Source organism: Lutra lutra, chromosome 2 (assembly GCF_902655055.1).
Source record: "Lutra lutra chromosome 2, mLutLut1.2, whole genome shotgun sequence".
NCBI classification, from domain to species: Eukaryota; Metazoa; Chordata; class Mammalia; order Carnivora; family Mustelidae; genus Lutra; species Lutra lutra.
The window spans coordinates 118,281,626-118,301,790 of NC_062279.1; the positions used below are offsets into that span (position 1 = coordinate 118,281,626).

General features: G+C 39.4%; 2 protein-coding genes across 5 annotated transcripts in view; one reads left to right on the forward strand and one right to left on the reverse strand.

Moving 5' to 3' along the window:
- SYNPO2 (synaptopodin 2) overlaps positions 1-20,165 on the forward strand; it is a 174,559-nt gene that overhangs the window by 151,721 nt on the left and 2,673 nt on the right. The window lies entirely within an intron of this gene.
- Positions 1-20,165, reverse strand: part of LOC125093322 (uncharacterized) — a 166,045-nt gene that overhangs the window by 131,520 nt on the left and 14,360 nt on the right. The gene's annotated exons all lie outside the window — the stretch shown is intronic.

Here is a 20,165-nt window from a genome sequence, read left to right on the forward strand (position 1 = left end):
TTGAGATATAATCCACATATAACATTTTATTAGTTTCAGGTGTACAAAATAAGGATTTGGTATTTGTTATTTATTATGAAATGATCACCACAATAAGCGTAGTTAACATCCATCACCACACAGTTACAAATTGTTTTCTTATGAGAATTTTTAAGATCTACTCTCTTAGCAACTTTCATATACAATATAGCATTATTAACTATAGTCACCATACTGTACATTATGTTCTCCAGACTTACACTCTTTATCGTAAAACTGGGAGTTTGTACCTTTTGACTATCTTCACTCATTTCAGCCACACCTCCCTCCGTTCCCATAGGCGATCACCACGGATTATATCTTTTAATCAAGAGTCCTTATGGAATAGATAGTATCATTATCCCCAGTTAATAGATTATAGCTGGGATTCAGAGGCACAAAGAGGCTAAATAACTTGCCCAAGGTAACACAGTGTTAATTAGTGGGCTCTGGATTCAATGTGGGCTTGCACTCCTAACTGATTATACTGTGAATTCATTTACTCCTCCGTATGACGCTGAAAAGAAGGTATTATCCCCAATTTATAGGCGAGGTGTCTGAACTTCAGAGAGGCTAAACCACTTGTCGGACAGTCATTAAGCTTATGAGTTGCAGGCTAGGTTTGAAACTAGATCTTTGTCTACATCCCAGCCTGAACACTGTCTTCCACACTGCATGGTTTCCACAGTCTTATTAGACCCCCGAATACTACTTCCTGAGACCCATTAATTGTGTGTTGTTCAAACTATTTAGCAAGAACCTACTCTGTATAGACTTTATAGGTGACTTTGACCACGTTGATGACATTAGAAAATCAGATGCTTTGATAGTATGTTGGAAGTGAAAGCCAGTCTTTGAGAAAGAAGCATCTGTCTTATAAGTTAAAAAGGCGAATTTGACAGTGATTTTGTACTAGTTACCCAAACTCTCTTATTTTCTTATTTCAGGATGAATAGGTGATATTTATGGGCAGAGATTAGGGAGGAATATCACTTAAAAAAAATAAAGCAAAATCGGAATCTCTACATAAAAGGAAGTGTTCTCCTGGGCTTCATGCCATTCTGACTACACGTGATTGAGGAAACTTTCTTGTTAAATAGTGAAATGGTGCCCAGCTTGGCTTATTACTAAATCCATAATTTAAGACATTTCAACCAGAATAATTCTAAACAGAATAATAATGAGAGAGTCACAGGCTTTCAGTGTTTCAAATCTAAAAAATAGTTGTCACTGGAATCTTAGAATTCCATGAAGTGTCTCCTGGATATGCACAAGGCAGCAGAACTTTCTAGCCACAGTGTCCTCAATGGAGGATTTCTCAACAGTTATTGCTGTCAAAGACTTCCCAACAAGGACATTTTTATACCTTATGTTTTTCCAGTAGTTTCTTTTTTTTCTTTTCTTCAGCAATGTCTCATTGTTATTTTGTAAACATCTCCTGAGGAACTGGTTTAATGGATTCTAAACAGGGATTTGAACATTCCCATCACTAACTTCAGGGAGAGAAGATATGAACTTCTAGGTTCATTGTAAACCACCTCCCCATTATATTTGCAGAGCTCCACTGTCTTAATTTAAAAATCATAGAGCCACTAATAAGGTGACTTATAATCATGAGGGCTTACTATATGCTAGACGCATACCTAACAAACATTGACTTTCAGTCATCACAAAATGACTATAAAGTAGATATTATGATCATCCCATTTTACAAATGAGAAATGGAGGTGAAGAAAAGTTAAGGAACTTTTCTAAGGAGGTGAGGATAAGGCTCGAGACCTGATAGTCAAACACCAGAGCCATTCACTATCCACAAGGCTACATTACCTCTCTTGATCACAAGACAAAGGTCACAGTTGAAAGAACTTGTCCACCAGAGTGATAAGCTTTACCGGTCGCAGAAATACCTCAAAAGTTACTTTAAATCATCTAAATCAAAGTAAGAAATATTAAAAGGACTTAAAGTTTGGTAGCCCCAAATGATACATACTTGTAAGCAGGTACAAGGCAAAAAGAAACGCTGTAGTTTTCTGTCGGCCTATTTGCTTATAACTCAATACATGGAAGGAGGGAGCCTAACATTTTGCTAGTTACCATTGACCAGAATTTGCACTAGACCAAACTCCTCAAACACCCACTTCCAGCCAACTAGCATCATATATTACTACTAGGGCTGTCTTAATTTACACCAGGTAAATTAAGGAAAAAAAGAAGAGCTATGAAGAAAAATTTCTCAATTTTAAGAACAATATGAAGAAAAATACTCCCCCCCGCCACTTCTAAATTTAAAAGTCGTGATTTGGTTTAGGGAAGGCAAAAGGTAACCATTTCTTAAATGAAACTCATCTATGATTAGATGAGAACCTGCACGTGAACCCCAAGTGTACAGAGGCACATTTTGCAATGGGCAAATGTGGACCTGGGCTGAGGCGTCTACAACTGCCTCCAGGCCCACCTCTGGCTTGTAGAGAGGCTCTAGGCAGATGCTTCTACCTTTTCAAGACTCAGTGTCCCTCCCTGTGACATGAGGACAATGCTGGGTGCATCTCACAGCTTGTGCAGGTTAGAGAAGTCCATGGTGTTAGGTGTATAGAACAGTGCCTGACACATAGCAAGCATTCGACAGGTGTTACCTGCTAGTATTATTGCAAAGGTCACTTAACAAACCATAGCTACTATTTCAAAAACTTCCAAGGAGGAAAACGCACACACAACTATTAGACAAGTTCTTTTGTTTTTTCTGTGAATGTGCATCCCAGTTTTAGGGATTAAAACACAACTAAAATAGAAAAAGCAGAAACAATGTCTGTATAAATCTACTGACACAAGCAATCTCTTCTGAAGAGGCTTGTACTGAGAAGTCATTGTTTCTTCTGTTTTCTTCTTACTGAAACTTTATGTCTACGTGCCTCTCTCTTCAGCCTGTTAGACAATTTCTTTCTTCTTTTTCTTTGTCTACTGTCCTAGCATAATGGTATACAAAATGAGACCAGGATTCAAAGAGATGGTACAATATTTCAAACAAACAAACAAAAAAACTCCTTAACATCAGCTTTGAGACTCCACTATAAAGGGACTGTGTTCAATTCAAAGTATCAATGTTAGTAAAACAAGTGTGGGGCCCTTAGCAATATACAGAGAATTCTTATGGGGGTATGCTTGTAAATTAAATATAGTCTCAAATTTGGGTGGTTGGTCTCCTGAGGAAGGTTCTGGTAGGATAGTTGAAGTTTAAATAGGCCTATCCCACAGAAAATAGAACAGCTGGCCACCTGATTGCCTAGGCCACCCCAATTCAGACTGCAACAGTTGGGGCTCTGACAGAACCTGGCTGACCCCGGAAGGAGCTGCAGACAGCTGTTCTTACCCCTCCTTCCCAACACTGTCCCAGGACAAAGGGTCAGCAACCTGGCCTTTTTAGAGTAATTGATCCCCTTGCCTGAGAAGCATGAGCGGTTTCCAAAAACAGGGTGAACCCTCTCTCCGAACAGAGCAAACTCCCAGTTCACAGAGCAAGGGATGAAAAACAATTCTCAGAATTTGAGTGCCTGGTGTAGGGAGGAACCTAGAATTCCAGCTGCCTTTCAAACCCAGGGAATTTTTGTGGGTTTCCTGGTGTGCCTCTAGAATCTTACTGAGTCAGAAGCAGAAGTTGGGACTAATCTTAAAGAGAAAAAAAAAAAAAAAAAAAACAACCTGAGAGGCTGAAAATTTTATCTGAGTCCCAAATCGCTTTTGCTTTAAATATATTTAAATTGATTTAGTTCTGTTCTCCTTTTGTACCATTTAATTACTTTTTTTTTTTTTGGAAAGTAAAAAAACCAACTAGATCTTTTTCTTGAATGGCATACCCCTTAGTTTTGTTTTCTCCTGACATGTCTCAGATTGGTAAAGAAATATTCACAAAACCGTCCCCTAGAGCTCAAGATCACCAAAGAATAAGCTGGACTAATATAAATGAAGTGCTAAGTGTCATACCAATCCTTCCATTGTTAGGGTTCCCCCCCCCCTTTATATCACACTCAGGGGTCTGGTCCACTGACTACTTGTTAATGCTTATCAGATGGTGCCAATTATCATTCTTCATATAAACCAAAATAAACTAACTAGATTTTGAATTCTCCATTATGAAACAGCCAGCGAAATGTTACAACTCAGGGTGGGTGCTATTATTGAAATAAAAAGCAAAGCAAAATAGATCACTTAGAATTTTTTATTTTAATTTTGCACTTAAGTTTATCAATTAACAAGATTTCCTTTACGTAGAGCACTTTAGTTTTAGCCAACCATTGTCTTCGGAGGGTTCTAACACACCGTTTTCCAACTTTTGTTCACAGAGGGAAATTAAGACCTTCCCCCCACCCCCACTCTTGGCCCCACCGTGGAAATTCTGACTTAGTAGGTCTGGTTGGGGTCCAGGGATTTGTTCTTGTAACATACACTCCAGGTGATTCTGATGCTAATGGTTGTGCACCACACTTTGTAAAACACTTTTCTAACACACAAAACACTTAGGTCAACCTTATTCTTTAAAACCCATAAATAGTTTTCCAGTTTGTCCAGTCAGGCACAGCCAGACTTGTAAACTGCACCTGTTTTCCACTGTTTGGAGGCCTTGGGTGCAGTGATCGGCGGGGGTGCGCGGATCTTGCGGGCATGATCTCAGAGGTCCGCCAGGGGGCAGCAAACCCTCTTTCCGCTCCAAAAGGGCTTCGCAGGCAGCCTCTCAAACTTGGGAATAATTTGCTCGGAACATTCTTTTTCTTTATTTTTTAAAATAGGAGAGTAAAGAGGGCCTTCAGATGTGATTTTGTTGGGCCTCCTGCTTCTAAGCAAGGCAGAGGAAGAGAATGATACAATTTTATCATCTAAAAAGGGACAAATTTCCTTGGCCGTTTTTTCTTATCTCTGGGGAAAGAGATTGTATGACTTCCCTTGGCTGTAGGGCAATAGAGTCTGTTATCTCTGATCAAAAATGTTCTTACTAATAACTAACTTAAATCTCTCTGGCAGTAATCAAAACATTTTTATTTTGGGATCTAGGCTAAAGGAGAATTTTGGAGCACTTTGAGTGCTAATTAGCCTCTTAAAGGGAAAACAAATATGACTGTAAAATTTTCAGATCTAAAAAACACCAAAATTCATGTACTTTAAGGATCACTGGGGGAGATCCCCGTGTTTTTATTGTGCCTTTCCATTATGATGATCACATGGTGTGATAGATTGACAAACTGCAATCAGTCAGGGGCTGTTTAAATACTAGGAGAATGTACAGAACAAAGGGACAGGTAGACCCACTGAGTAGCAGCTTTGATCCCAACAAGACCATTGTTTTCAGATCTTTGACGCACTAAAGTTTATTTCTAAAACAAAAAGGATGGTGATGTCTGGAAGTTTCGTAATATGAGATAAATGTTTGTACGTTTACCAGTGGGAGGAGAAGAGACCAACAAGAGATAGGAGAGTTAGATATTTGAGGAACTATTGTGAATGAGGGAGTAAATGTATCTATTGATGAAAAAGAAAGGTTAGGAGTAATCAACAGAAGTTACAAAACAGTAAGTTTCAGTTTAACGTAAAACTTCAAAATCTTGTGGGAAGAGATGGAGAAGGAATTAACATATATGTTGGACACACAAAATGTGTTAAGAGCTTTAATACATGTATTTAGTTCTCATAACAACCTTATTTGGTGGAAAACTATCATTTTTTTAATTGATAAGAAACTGGAGCTCAGAGAGGTTAAGAAAAGTGCCCAAAGTCACACAGCTAGTCCTAAGGTGGAAGACCTGCCAACTGAGTTTATCTGTTTTCATAGCCTGTGCTTTTTCCCACTACAATGCCTATCAGGTGTGTTGTAAAAGGAACTTCTGCACCTACTTGAAACCTGATTACAGATCTCGAATCCCATCCACCTCTGAGATTTTATAATTTGCTATATATGTGTCTTCTAAAAAAATTTTGGGTTTTTATGTTTTGTATTTTGGTGTAGTTCAATACTTTTTAAAAAGCAAGGTCGGATTAATTCCTGACAAGACAAAATTTGTTTGTTCCTTACCCCTTCAATTCCAGGATATTTGTAGAAAACACATCTTAAAATTAAATAATCATTTTTTCTAATAAGACAAAAACAGAGCTTAGGGGAGAATTTTTCTTTCTTTTCTTCAAGCCATGAGTAGAATGGTTTCCTTCAGTTATAGTGTCTGTAAGTATGATTATAATTCCTTTTGACTATTCTTGAAACACACACAGATACTCCTTGAGAAGGGGGAGCACTGTGAAGCTCAGAGGAAACTCTAGGCCTCGGGGAGCCACGAGGTGGGTGAGAAACAGCTGGCAATGCTATAAAGTAGAATTTCCAGTTCCCTTTCCTTGTGATTTCACCTGCATCACGAGATCTCCACACTTCGCTGTCAAAACACCCATGTTCCATTGTACAGAATTATATCAGATGTACTATGCATTCATACAGAAAGCAATCTTCTATAAGAAAGAACCATTCAGTATTTATCTTCTTTTCTTTCACTATCCAACCTCTGTTTTGTTGTCCTTCTGCTTTGTTTTTTAAACTTCTGTAATAGTCTACCTAGCACGGTCAACCATGGTCAAAGTGAAAATCCTATCTTATGAATGATGCATAAATTTTAATTATCAGTGTATTGTTGGGGATGACTGCATTGTCAGACTTCATCTGGTCTCATGTAGACTTCAAATTTTTGCAAAAAGAAAAAAAAAGTACTGATCTAGAGTGAACTTCATTTAGCAACTAGTTATATCATCAAAGTTGCATTTTGCCTGAGAATACCTGACCCATGGTGATAAATTGTAAGCCATTTTCTCCCCCCCCCCACCTCCTTCAGGCCCTTTAAATGAAAGAATTTGGAGATAACTTTCCTCCCAGCTAAAACACACACAAAAGCTCTAGCCTAGGTCACAGCCTTGTGTGATTCCAAATGGTCAATGATTGCTGGTCTATGATTTAAAGTTTGAAAAGAACTTAACTGCCTTAGAGTTAACAATTTCAAAACAGGCAAAGTTAAGGACAAGGATGTGACTGAAAAGTCTGCACATCACTAACAAAGTGTCTCATCATGTGTAAGAACTAGATCAGAACAAAGAGAGGAAATTTTTGATGGGTGTAACTTAGGAATCTTTTTACAAAGAGATAAGCTCTAGACATTTCTTTTTCTATCCCTTCCCCAGAGTTTTTCATTTTTTGTTTTTTTAGTGGATAGTTGCTTAAGAACTTCAGGCATACATATTAACAGAAGGATCCCTACTCTCCATCTCAAATGCCTATTTATAAGGATCTAGACATTTTAGTACCTCCAGAAGAATTTATCTTTTATCTTAGGCTAAGACTATACATCCAATGTGGCTTAGAGGGTTGAAGTGTTTGTAGCTAATTCATGGGGCTTTGTTAACTCACCTGTGTATCTGCATGAATCAGTATTGAAAAAGGAAAAAGTCGTTTGGCAATTGATAGTTAAAACTACCTAACATTATATCAATATGAAGGTGAACTTGGGAAACAGGAGTAGTCAGGGGGATGATAAGGAACGAGATCCTTTGAATAAATGTGTGGCCCACATAGCAAAATTTGCTATAGTGTTAATATCCAATATCATGTCTAAGAAATGAGATATTGGAGTTTTGTGAGAACATTAAGAAAGCTATAGCAATAGGAAAAGCTGTAATAATAGCTAACAAGAGGGGAAAATTAAAGCATACTAATGCCTCCTGAGACACCTCCTTGAACCATTAATTGGATTACAGATACACCTGTGGTTAGTATTTTCTTTTTTTTTTTTTTTAAAGATTTTATTTATTTATTTGACAGACAGAGATCACAAGTAGGCAGAGAGGCAGGCAGAGAGAGAGAGGAGGAAGCAGGGTCCCCGCTGAGCAGAGAGCCCGATGTGGGGCTCGATTCCAGGACCCTGAGATCATGACCTGAGCCGAAGGCAGAGGCTTTAACCCACTGAGCCACCCAGGCGCCCCATGTGGTTAGTATTTTCAAGTGAAGTAAATGTTTCCCATTTTGAAGATATGTTCCTGAGACACTACTGATAAAAAGATGTTTCCACATTCTCCATTTGTATTTGAAAAGTACACCATCATGACTATCACCCTATACTCTGCTTTAATCTATATTTCCCCCTGAGGGGCCTTTTTATCTATTTCAGAAAAACAATCATTCCTTTGAAAGCCCTAATTACTTTATGGCATCCTCATGTCTATAAAATGAAATGACATACATGGAATTACTACATAAATCCCTCAGACAAGAAAGATATCATGAAATAAAAATTACCACTTGCACCAGAGAGATGTGGTAAGGCAGTTAAACAAAATTTTTCCTATTCTGTGCTTAAGAAGATACGTTGTTGGTTACTTCCCAGATGAAGAGTTATATTTTTTTATTCCTAATTTTAAACATCACTTGGGCCATGATTTTGATGAAGGAAACATAAATATGATTTGGCAGTAAATCTTAAATTTCCCAGGAACAGTAGGTTAAACATTTTCCCCAGGGACCAGGAAATGAATCAAAGGATCTATTTCACAAGCTTAGAAAACGTAATGGACAGAAACACAGTTACAAAGACCTAATAAGTCATTTTTCTCATATTGTGTTTTCCACATCCTTGTGAAATAATATTGTCACATGTTTAGTTGTTGATGTGTCTTTGTCATTACCATTAACCAGCTTTGGTTTGTCAGCTTTTTAATGTAATTAGGAGTTGTAATAGAAGAATGACTTAAAAACATCCCGGGGAGAAATTCAGAGAATGTTTTCATGTAAAAGGTCCAATCAAGGTTGTTGCATGCTATGCACACATTTCTTAAGAATTCTTTTTCTTAACCTCATATCTGATAAAATTTTCCTCTGGGAAAATCAAAGCCATTCTACTTGGGAAGTGAGTTTGCTTTAAGGGATATGAGCTCTATGTCAAATAGCAGGCACATAATCCGTAAAATATATTTATTTATTTATTTATTTTTAAAGATTTTATTTATTCATTTGACAGAGATCACAAGTAGGCAAAGAGGCAGGCAGAGAGAGAGGAGAGAGGAGGAAGCAGGTTCCCTGCTGAGCAGAGAGCCCGATGCGGGGCTCGATCCCAGGACCCTGGGATCATGACCTGAGCCGAAGGCAGAGGCTTCAATCCACTGAGCCACCCAGGCGCCCCCGTAAAATATATTTAAAAAACACCTCTCTTTGCTCCACTTTTTCCCTAGGTATAAGTGTACATTCATCGTGACTTTTCTTTTTTGTGAATGAGGGAGGAAGGAGATGGTTACCCGGATTTGTTTTAGGAAAAGTATCGAGGATATAATGGACAGCTAAAGCTATATTCAGATAGTGAAATACATTTTAAGTAGGCTTTACCGTGTAGGTAATAATTTTATACTAGTAATGATGAGTCCCCTTTCTTAAGTACTTACTACATACCAGACACTGACAGTTTTCTTTACAAAAGTCTTCCAAAAGTTCAACAATTCATTTATTTCATATAGGATCATCAACCTTTGTTTATTGTGAAAGTTTCTTTGTTTTCTCTATAGAAACTGATGAAATTGGAACTTTTGATATGTTATTCATTTTTTTTCTATCATGGGAATCCATATGACTTTTACTGCTTAAATCTTCGGAGACGAGAGAACTTTCTCTTCAGAAAATATTTTGAAATGTGTTTAAAATTTTGTTTTTACGTTCAAGCCAATTAATGTAGATTTTTATAAAAATGTATTTTAGGGGGCGCCTGGGTGGCTCAGTGGGTTAAAGCCTCTGCCTTCAGCTCAGGTCATGATCCCAGGGTCCTGGGATGGAGCCCCACATCAGTCTCTCTGCTCAGCATCGAGCCTGCTTCCTCCTCTCTCCCTGCCTGCCTCTCTGACTACTTGTAATCTTTGTCTATCAAATAAATAAAATCTTTTTAAAAAAATGTATTTAGGCCTTTCCCCAAGAAATACAAAAAATTAAAATGGCAATTCCAGCTTTTTAAATAAAACACGGTATATATATTTTTTAGGATTTTTATTTATTTGACGGAGAGAGAGATCACAAGTAGACAGAGAGTCAGGCAGAGAAAGAGGGGGGAGCAGGCTCCCTTCTGAGCAAAGAGCCCTATGTGGGGCTTGATCCCAGGACCCTGGGATCATGACCTGAGCTAAAGGCACCACCAAGCCACTGAGCCACCCAAGCACCCTTAAAATACAGTATATAATAGGAGTATTTTCATAGGCTATAGTTTTTAGAGTGGCATACCTTTTTGAGGATAAAGGGAGGTGAGCGGGTAAAACATTGCTGTGTCGTTAATCTCTCTTCACTAATAGATTCAGTGCCTTAAAATGATTTAGATACAATTTTATTACCTGTGACTTTAATTTTTAAATTTCCCTATACAGACACATAGCAGCTGCGCGACCTAGTGTAAATTACCTCATTTTTATGCTTCAGTTTCCTGATTTGCAAGATTGGGATTATAGGGTTGTTGAGAGGATTCAGTGAGTTAATAGAAAAACTTGCTTAGCACTGTGATTAGTACACAGTAAAAATTCTATACATTTTCGGTCTTGCTATCTTTGCTATCTAAGGTGAAAAGGGACCGCGGAAGTATATACAGATTCCTCGTAACGTCAGGCTTCATGATCTTACATTGAATGTGGTTACTTTTGTTCTTTTATAACAGAGGGTTAAGAAAGATTAAGAAATCTGCAGTCTCCCCTTCCCCCCCACCGCGGAGCTAGCAGAGAGGTGAGGTCAGTGCGTGTTTCTGGCCAGTTCTGCTGCCTGGGTTCTGACGTTCTCACGGTGGGACGCAGCGCTGCGGTATCTGAGGCCTGCGGTGCTAATGCCACTTCAAAGGCAAGGCTCCCCTATTTTTATCCTGGGTCGGCAGCCTGCCCATGCAGTTGCCTCTTGAACAAAAGGTTCTGCCAGGTCTCTGACACCTTCTAAGACCTCACAGTCTCTTCTCCCCAAAACAAGAATAATCGCCACTTGTTTTGCCGTGGGGCGTTTGATTTCTAAACGAAATCTCTCCTCTACCCCTGCTCCTGAAACGGTAGCCGGCGTTGTTACCATTTGACGAGCAATGAAAATACGGCTGGAGAGGTGGGCGCACACGGGTCACCAGAGGCAAAGGCAGGACTCCCCGGGTCAGTGCGACATCCCAGTTATTCTTTCCAGCATATCACGCTCGCTTCCATTGTCATTTATAACCCTCGGCCTTTCTCGCCAAGGAATTTCCTTCAAACATAAGATAAGCTTTTTTTTTTTTTTTAAGATTTTATTTATTTATTTGACAGACAGAGATCACAAGTAGACGGAGAGGCAGGCAGAGAGAGAGAGAGAGAGAGAGGGAAGCAGGCTCTCCGCTGAGCAGAGAGCCCAATGCCGGGCTCGGACCTAGGACCCTGAGATCATGACCTGAGCCGAAGGCAGAGGCTTTAACCCACTGAGCCACCCAGGCGCCCCCAAACATTTAAAAGATAAGCTTTTAAAACGTGCATTGTTCTAGAACCCAAATTTAATCTAAAAGTTAATCTAAAGTGAATACAGATTAGAATAGCAGGGGCAGAGCCCAGATGAGAAGCACTAGCTACAAGATGGTATCTCTTTTTCTGATGCCCAAGTATGTTTATTTCATGTATCCAAGCAATGTATGGTTACTTGGCTACTTCCCTAGTCAACAGTAGGACTGATTCGTCCTGACTCCCCGCACTATTCTTGATGAGCAGCCCAGTGCTGCAGATTGCTGTCTGAAGAGACGGACACCCTCCTCCATTTTGTTAGGAGAGTGTTACCACAGGATTTCTGAAAACTCTGCAGATAAGAAAAACTTAAGATTCACTTTAGGAAGGTACATCTCAGAAAATAGGAGATAGACATTATTTTATTAAGAGACTAGGACAAAATGACCTTAAAATTCTCCTTATTCCTTGATGTCAAGCTTGACTGTATGTGATTCACCTCAGAGGAACATTTATCCTGCATTTAAGGATCTCTAGATATAAGTGTTCTGCATCTCCATGGAGAATTATCTTTCCTGTTAACCTGCTTCCCTATCAGGAAAATTAATCCAAGGCTCAAGAAAATGGGAGTGCACCTAAGAGATAAATTAGTAGAAAAGGCCATTTCCTACACCTGATTGCAGTCTCATGATAAATGGTAAATCAGCTTTCAGCTTTCACTTCTGCAATTTTTTTCTTAAAGATTTATTTATTTTAGAGAGAGAGAGAGAGAGCACCGTGGGGGAGGGGCAGAGGGAGAGGGAGAAAGAGTCCCAAGCAGACTCCACACTAAGCGTGGAGTCCGACATGGGGCTCAATCTCAGGACCCTGAGATCAGACCTGAGCCAAAAGCAAGACTCAGACTCTTAATGGACTATGCCACCCAGGCACCCCTTCCTTCTGCAAATCTAATTAATCCCAATGTCCATTATCTTTTTTTTTTAATAATTTTTTTAATAAACATATAATGTATTATTAGCACCAGCGGTACAGGTCCATTATCTTTTTCTTCTTAGGTCTTATTTTTTTTTTCCACTCTTGGAAATATATTTTAGGTTCTCTTTAGGATTCATGCATAAGTCTAGGACTTTTCTCATTTGGGGATTCAGAACAGCTTGAAGCCCTCACACTTGCACTGCCCTAAAAATGCAAATGATTTTACTTGCACATTAAAATCTTCTACGGGCTTAGAAAAGTTGATTTGTATGTAAATATTGATTCATCCTCTTTATTTTGACAAACATGGGTTGGTGTGCAGATTGGTGTGTGTATAGTGAGGGCGGTGGGATGAGTCTCTTGGTGTGAGTCCCTCACTACATGTAAGTGTTGTGAGAAGAGCTACCTACATCTTGAGGCATGATGAAAAATTTTAGTTTCCAAGTTTCCTGGTTATAGCAGTCTGATATAGAAATTATTCATTCAGCTAACAAATATTTCCTAATTATTCATTCAACCAACAGATATTTCCTAATTATTCATTCAGCCAACAAATATTTACTAAGCATCTACTTGCCAGGAACTGTTTTTCATCTAGAGATGTCTTAATGAAAAAAACAGAATGAAACAATAACTCTTACTCTTACATGGAGCTAAATTCTAGTGGGAAGAAGCACATGAACAAAGTAAATAAAACATTTATTATGTTAAATAGACATAAGCTTAAAGGGAGATATAAAACAAAGAATGGGTAATTTCGACAGAGAAAGAGAGAGATACAGACAGATAGATAGACAATAGTCAGATAGTGATCATATGATATTTGAGTAAGGCATGAAGGAAAAGAAACAGGAGTCATGCTGATATCTGGAGTACTGTGTTCCAGGCAGAAGGATCAGCAAGTGTAAAGGTCCTGAGGCATGAGTATGTCTGGTGTGTTCAAAAATAGCAGAGGCTGGTGTGGCTAGATCCAAGTGAGAGGGAAAGAGCAGAAGGCGATGAAATCAGAGACTAAGGTGGGCAAGCAGATTTTACAGGGCCTCAAGGGTCAATGAAAGGCCATTGATTTTTCTTTTTTGAAATGAGAAGCCAAGAGAGGATTTTAAACAGAGGACTAAGTGACATAATCTGACTTAGGTTTTAACAGGGTAATTTTGGCTACCATTTGAGAGTAGACTAGAGCAGTAAGGGTGGGACCAGGAAGATCAATTAGGAGACTGTAACAATAATCCTGGCAAGATTATGCTGCTTTACCTTAGGATGGCAGCAGTGGAGGCATGGGAAATGGTGGCAGACTGGGTATATTTTAAAGTCAATGTTGACAGATCAGGTGGCGTGCGAGGGACAGGGAAGAGTCAACAATGACTTTCAAGATTCTGACCTGAACAGATGGGAAGCTGGAGAAGGCCTGGCGTTTTTTTTCCATTCATGTGCCTCTTCATAGCCCTCTGCTTTTTAGAAATTCTTATGAATGACTTAAAAGGCAAATGAAATGTCCTTTATTTCTGTTTGTCTCTGTTGGAATCTGCTTATGACAAAATATATATTTGTGATGAATAGTTACTGATCATGTGTTTAAGAAAGAAAGTTGTCGAAGGAGTCGAAATAACATTTGAAGGAGTTGAAATAACATTGGAACCAACATTTGTTGAGGACACTTCCACTACTACGGCACGTTTAAGGAGGGACTGAGTTAAGAGAATGTTTTCGGCTTTCCAGGTTTATGGTATGAAATAGTTTGAACTTCAGAATATAGCCTATTAAACTTCTTTGGCTTCTAGGGCTATTTGCATTGCTTTGGAATTCACTTCATTGTCCTATGTAAACCTCAGACTACACTTCCTTTTTAAATGTCAAGTGTTTCTGGCCAGTTAAATTGATTGCCCAGAAGTTTAGCAAGGAAGCTAACTAAGCTGCTTCATTAACTGTTTTCTGTGGATAAGTCAGCATTGAACTGACATGACAGGTTGGTTAAGGTAAGCTGGGAAAGGCCCTCAGCTCCTCTGAGCTTTTCAGGTGACTTGAGAACAAAGCCCCATGTCTGTCTCACCTTCACAGAAAGGGAGCGAGCACATCTAAATGTGAGGTATGCCCTAGAACCTGCCATTGACTCTTTCTTGTGACAAATGGCAAGATGGCAGTAGTAATTAATCCTAACTTAGTCAAAATTTAAATGATTCTTTCCAAAATTTCTAAGATCTCATTTCATTTACTTTGCTTGGATTTGAATCTTAAAAAAAAAAAACAAAAACAAACAACAGAAGACATTTTCACAAAGTGATTTCATGGCCAAGTATAGTCTGCTACTTGACTGAGAACTCTGGTGTAAAACTGTGTGGGACCAGCTTCCGCACTCCAGCACTTATTAGATTTCTGCCCTTAGGGAAGGAAGTTATTTATTTATTTATTTATTGCTACTTGCCCCCTTTAAGTCTCACTCTCCTTGTCTTTGTCCTTGAAAATAGGGACAGTAATAGGGCCTGCTTCATGGGATTATATGAAATGCTCTATGTGAGGCAATTAGTAGCCACCTCTTGGCACACGGTATGAGCTGGTAGTGTTGGCTAGTATTAAAGGCAGAGGTAGGAAAATGTTTATGTTTAGCCTTTGGTGGGAATATCTAACACGAGGTGATTCGTGAGTTCGGGGGAATCTTTGCAACCTTTGCTGTAGGCATTATATTGGACTGGCTAAAAAGTAGCATGTACTTTCTTGCACTGAACACTTAAAGGACGCACCATCCTAAATACACACAGACCAAATGTTCTACATGCATATGGACTGTGCCATCTGCCAGATGACAAGTTCCCTCCATCAATTTGAATGACGTCTTCATTGGTATGCTTTCGGTGTCTGTGTTTATGGATACACATCTACTCAGGAAGATTAGGATGGTGTGTCTGCATTAACCTTACCTAACAAACTGAGACAGAAGGATGCAGACTTGAGAGAATGACCACCGTAGATGTTATTTCTCCCTCGTTTGAAAATGAGGAATAGGAATAGGATGGTGAAGGTGTTCAAAGAGGGTGGAAGCAACTAGGAATATGTGAAGAAAAGACATATAGAAGTGGAAGCAGGTATATTTTATGTTACTAGGACCACTGCGGCAAAAGTTAGGGAGGCGAAAGTGGGTTCAATGTAAGGAGGGCGTTCTCAACAGTTAAAGCCTAAGGATTGACCAAGATGCCCTGAACACATGTGAGCCCCCTTCTCTAGAGCAAGGCCTGAGTGAAGTATGAGGTTTCAACTCTTAACACTATTTGAATTTCTTGAAATTAATCCTTAGAAAAATTTTTTCATTCTATTTTTAGCCTATATTTCAATGTTAAAAGAACAAAGAGAGTAAGGCTTAGTGTACTACTGAAAATGGTAATGTTACATGACAGGGTATAAAAGCAAAAGTTCCCCCAAGGCCCTCAAATATCGGAGATGTTGCCCACTAAAGTCTGATTTCAGATGAAACTACAGACTCTACAAAGAACTCAGCAGGAGCCACTCCCTCCGGAACCCTCCAGTCAGGTCTAGGTTATTAAAAGGGATCAGAGAATGGCAAGGAGAGAGGATTTCTTGAGGAAGAATTTGGATGCCATAGATCTTGGGGTGTGGGTTTGGAGTAGGGGGAGGTCCTACCCCCTCATCCCCACCCATGTGAGAGAAGAGTTTCAAAGTAGCTTCTTAGAGGGGCACCTGGGTAGCTCAGTTGGTTCAGTACCCGACTCTTAATATTGGCTCAGGTCATGATCTCAGAGTCATGCAATCGAACCCTACATCAGGCTCTGTGCTAGGTGTGGAGTCCGTTTAAGATTCTCTCTCTCGGGGCGCCTGGGTGGCTCAGTGGGTTGAGCTGCTGCCTTCGGCTCAGGTCATGATCCCAGGGTCCTGGGATCGAGCCCCACATCGGGCTTTCTGCTCAGCAGGGAGCCTGCTTCCTCCTCTCTCTCTCTGCCTGCCTCTCTGCCTACTTGTGATTTCTCTCTGTCAAATAAATAAATAAAATCTTTAAAAAAAAAAAAAAAAGATTCTCTCTCTCCCTCTGCCCCTCCCCCTGCTCACACTTTTTCTGTCTCAAAAAAAAAAAAAAAATTTTTTTTTTTAAAGTAGCTTCTTAGAGAGCTTGTTATGAGATGTCTGCGTGAGAATGGATAGGAAGGCAGAGTAGATTGGGGTCTGACACTCTCCCAAGAAATCTGGAAGGTGAGACATGGGCTCACAAATTGTTTTGGCAAAACACTAGGAAATCTGCTGCTGTCATCCCAAAGGTAAATGATGAGTGTTCTGCGTGGTCCCCAGCAGGCCAGGAGCAAAGGAGAGCTGGATGGGGTTGTCTTGAGGTCTCTTCAAATGGACCCTCTTGTAGCTTCAGCTTCCTTGGGGGTAAAGAATGAGTCACAAGTAACCTGTTAGAATAGGGATGACTTGGCATGAGTTGAGGGCTATAAGCAAAATGTCCCCAGTGATAGGAATCTCCAAAGATCCTGTGAAAAGTTCTCTTGTCTGGGCCTACCTGGCTCTGAGAGTGAAAAGCCAGAATATGATGTTACCAAATCAAGTAAAAATTCCCCTCTGCTCTTTGTCTCTTCTCCATTCTTGTTCTCTAAGTCCAGGGAGCATGAAGTGCCAGTTAGCAAGTTGAGGGAAGAGAGGAAAGAGAGCAAGAAGAAGCCAACTACAGTGCCTTCCCTGAAGGAAGAGGATCTTCCTGAAACAGGCCCCAGGGAGAAGAGATTTAATTCTTGTTACTGCAAGGGATAGAATATTCTATTTTGAAATGAACTAGGTTGGGTAACTTAAAGTGACCACAGGACTATTCCTAAAAGAAAGCAGAGTACCACAGGACCTGCTATGTTTTCATCTAGTGACGGTGGAAAAAACTTCTTTCATTAAAAAAATGAAAGGTTTTCAGGAGACAAAAAGAAAGAAGCAATTTGATGACACATCATATGTATTGCTAATTTAACATATGGGTTACAGTTTAGTGCTCATATATCAGAAATTTAAATTCTTTAGATAATAATACAACCCACGGTGGAAAAACAGCAACCAAGGATCCAACCCATGTCATGCTAGGATTCTACCATCAGACATTCAAACTCCAAAATAGAAGAAACACCTCTGTTATTTTCAGGTCCCTTTGGTCATTTCTGGCTCGGGGTGTATCACATGGCTTCCTTTCACTGGCCAAGTAGAGAACAGCATGAGCCTTGGGACAGAGACTGACAGAGGGAAATAGCACCAAAGAACAAGATGCGAAAATTGCTTTGGGGAAATACGTTAAAATTAGAGGTTTGGGTGCAGGGAGGGACCAGAGGCCTGTAATATTTTGGGCACAAACAGTAACAACAATGTACCTAGAGAACTATTTATTTATACCACATTTGCATCTCTTGTCTCTGACAGTTTGTACGTTTATGTTCTATTGTTAGCACTTAAAGGAATATGAAGGCTTGTTTGGTGGACTGAGGAATCTGTAGGAGAGCAATAGTCATTTTGTTCACTGAGGTAATTGCTCTCTTCCTTCACAGCCAGTACTGCTACTATATTTGGCATATTTGTATTCTATGGGAGATTTTTTTTTTTCACTTTTTATTTTTTTTTTAATTTTTTTATTTTTTTCAGCATAACAGTATTCATTATTTTTGCACCACACCCAGTGCTCCATGCAATCCGTGCCCTCTACAATACCCACCACCTGGTGCCCCCAACCTCCCACCCCCCACCCCTTCAAAATTCTCAGATCGTTTTTCAGAGTCCATAGTCTCTCATGGTTCACCTCCCCTTCCAATTTCCCTCAACTCTATGGGAGATTTTTTTAAAACTTTGATGCTATTTAAAATTGTTCCTCAAAACAATTTTTTTCCCTCAGAGAGACTTATTCTTTCAATATTATACTTCATAATTTTTTTTGCTCACATATTCAACTGATTAACATTTATGGCTTAGCTGAAAAAATCTCTGATCTCTTCATTATTAGAATATCATTCAGCAATACTTTTGAGCTAATTTCTGTTAAGTTTCCATTCTTCTGCGGATTTTTTTTTTTTTAAGATTTTATTTATTTGTCAGAGAGAGAGAGGGAGAAAGAGCAAGCACAGGCAGACAGAATGGCAGGCAGAGGCAGAGGGAGAAGCAGGCTCCCTGATGAGCAAGGAGCCCGATGTGGGACTCGATCCCAGGACGCTGGGATCATGACCTGAGCCAAAGGCAGCTGCTTAACCAACTGAGCCACCCAGGCGTCCCTCTTCTGAGGATTTTTAAGCGAAGAAGGGGAGAGGGAAAAATGGAAAATAAAATTTTCACTTCCATCTAGTGTTTTGGACGCCCTACCACTGAAGCGTATGCATTCACATTGCACTTAATTCTTCCAGATAAATTCATAATTATTTCTTTTCCCAGTCGCTAGCCAGTGATGTTAATCATCTGCATGTGTATTTAAGATCACTTCCCATGTTTCGGTAAAGGCCTAGATCCCTTTATTAACATCTCTTCAAGTCTTTGATTTTTTTTTTAAAGATTTTATTTATTTATTTGACAGAGGGAGATCACAAGTAGGCAGAGAGGCAGGCAGAGAGAGAGGAGGAAGCAGGCTCCCTGCTGAGCAGAGAGCCCCATGTGGGGCTCAATTCCAGGACCCTGGGATCATGACCTGAGCCAAAGGCAGAGGCTTTAACCCACTGAGCCACCCAGGTGCCCCAAGTCTTTGATGTTTTAAAGACCTGACTGAAACAGCCCTCTGAGGTGCTAGGTCTGATCAAAGACCACATAAGGCAGGTATCATGGGAATTGGAAAACTGCCCAAAGACTCTATAGACCAATACGTCCTCCGTTAGTAAGGACTAAAGTAAAACATGGATATATACTATGGGAGACAAGAGCTGAGTATTTCTTTATCATATTGAATGTTAATACTTCTCACAATTTGGAAAGTTCCCTATTGATCCTGTCAAGATAGGTAGAGTCTCTAAAGTGACCTTCCATGACTGACTAACTTGCCACTGAAGAGCTAACAGCTGTACTGTGTTACATGTTTCTTGAGGGCAAGGACTTCATGTAAATCATCTTTGTATGTCTAGACTCTCATGAGTGTGCCTGGGAAGTAGCAGGTGTTCAATAAAATTTTTGTTAAATGAATGAAACCAGCACATAAATAACGTGAAATAGAAATCAAGTCCAAAACGGTAACTAAAATTAGGCTTTTCTCCCCTCCCTGATTATATAGACCAGAGAACTTATTATTAGATCTAGGTTAGGATAAAGAGATTAATGAAAACAAGATTTGTTAGGACTCAACCGGTATTACTGAAATTGTAATGATAACAAAGAAAGAGGCAAGATTCAGTATATTGACCTAATTCTTGATATGCAAGCCAAGAATGAACCACCTACCCTCTTTGTGTGTTTAATGGAAAACAAAAAACCAAAACAAAACATTTGAACCTAAGATAGCTTGTCAAATCCAGGTGTGGGTATTCAATTTAAACTTAAGGACTTGCTCAAGAAAGAAAAGGTGTTGGAACCATTTATAAAATTTGGGTGCATTTTTAAGCATGGCAATGCTTTTTGTTCCAGAGACACACAATGTTATAATACTTTCAAAGTTGACTCATTTCCCCTAGGTGTACATTTGCTACTTTTTGCCAGAAGTTTGTCTAAGAGAGTTTCATGTTGATGGTAATGTGTGAGGACGTGAT